We start from the raw sequence: 1837 nt of genomic DNA, 5'->3' as shown, positions 1-1837 counted from the left end.
ACATGGCACATGTCTCTATGAAGGTGCTCCCATGGAAAACAAGATACTCCGATGTGTCCCCGATAGGTCAAGTGTGGGATCATCTCGGACGTTAACTCCCTCCCAGTGCCAGGCATTAGGGTATCAAGGACAATTTACAACAGTTGTGGGCCAGCTTGCCTCAGGAGAGGATACAAAGAGTTTATGGCACCGTTCGTGACCGAATAAGTGCTTGCGTTCTGGTCAGAGGAGGTGCAATGGAGTGCTGCAAGCCGGCCAGTGTGACCGAGCGGTTCTAGGCGCTGCAGTCTGGAACCGCGCGACCGCTCCGGTGGTAGGTTCGAATCCTGCCTCGGGCATGGATGTGTGTGGCTAATTAGGTTTAAGTAGTTATAAGTCCCATAGTGCTCATAGCCATCTGAACCATTTTTTGAGTGCTGCAAAGTGGTCTCATACTGCCAAGTCTTTTGTAAATTTGACTTTATCACTCAAATAAAATCATATATCCTCTCGAACCATGTACTTTCATTTAGTTTGCTCCTCCCCTTCTCTGCTCTCCGTCCGAACAGGCTTGGAAGGTCCAACGGTACCGACCGGCCGCCGCGTCATCCTCAGCCCACAGGGGTCACTGGATGCGGATATAGAGGGGCATGTGGTCAGCACACCACTCTCCCGTCCGTAAGTCAGTTTACGAGATCGGAGCCGCTACTTCTCAATCAAGCAGCTCCTCTGTTTGCCTCACAAGGGCTGAGTGCACCCCGCTTGCAAACAGCTCTCGGCAGACCGGATGGTCACCCATCAAAGTGCTAGCCCAGCCCGACAGCGCTTAACTTCGGTGATCTGACGGGAACCGGTGTTACCACTGCAGCAAGGCAGTTAGCTCCTTCCCTTCTGGATGCTTTTTTTTTGTTATGTAGTGCATGTACAGAAACCAATATATGTTGAGACGTAGACCATTTTACTTGTGACGAGTAGTGAGTAGCGTTTTGATGAGACAGAATTTACAAGAGAGGGCATAGTAAATTACCACAATACACACACATGAGCAGAGGTAAATTGTCGAGCGCTCATGAACGTGAGGCATCAGCAATGCCTTGGCGTCAAAGTAGAAGCAGGAATTGTCGATGAGACTCATAACGCCATACATTTCACCAAGCAGATAAACAGGTGCTGTGTTTACTGACACTTGCCGACGAATGAACAACGTTATCTGAGAGTGTTATCCCTGCAGAAAGTTAACGATTGTGGTTTGTGTACGACGGAACAGATCGTACGACAGCACCTCACGGAAACTTTTCGTGGGCGATGGATTCGTCGAGGATGCCCAATAGCATTGCCTCCTCGTTCAAAGGACTTAAATTCGTTGGAATCTTGGTTATGGCGACATTTAAAGGTTGTAGTGTATGCCCAACCCATCGAAAATGTGCGGACCTTGCAGGATCGTGTGGCCAATGCATGTAACGCAATCGGAATGAAAACATTTGTATTGAAAGAATGCGTGATATACTGCGAAGAAGAGCTGAAGAGTATCTCAGGATACGTGATAACCACATGCAGCAGTGCCTATAGTGTCTGCTTCCAGATAAAAGCAGGATGGGGGTGAGAGGATAGATTGGACCATATCTCAACAGGTATAGATTTCCGGACATAGCATTATAGGAACTTTCCTTCTAGTCTTGAGCAATACTATATGGTGTAGGAATATGTGACACTTTTTTTAAACACTCCATATGTAACTGTGACGTGGCTGAGGGTGCACTTGCTGGGCGCCCAGTCAGAGAGAGTCCTTCACGGAGTATGGGGCAGTGCTGGGTCCCCAGCTGCGCTCTTTCTCCACCCTCGGCAGCGCGGAGCCGGC

At 49.0% G+C, this 1837-nt stretch overlaps 1 pseudogene; it reads right to left on the bottom strand.

Annotated features, from left to right (window-relative positions):
- Positions 1-742: 742 nt before the first annotated feature.
- LOC124797000 lies at positions 743-860 on the bottom strand (annotated as a pseudogene).
- Between the last annotated feature and the right edge of the window lie 977 nt (positions 861-1837).

This window comes from Schistocerca piceifrons, chromosome 4 (genome assembly GCF_021461385.2).
Source record: "Schistocerca piceifrons isolate TAMUIC-IGC-003096 chromosome 4, iqSchPice1.1, whole genome shotgun sequence".
Classification (NCBI taxonomy): Eukaryota; Metazoa; Arthropoda; class Insecta; order Orthoptera; family Acrididae; genus Schistocerca; species Schistocerca piceifrons.
Note: the sequence above shows the minus strand (reverse complement) of the source record. Positions and strands in the feature narration are given on the sequence as shown.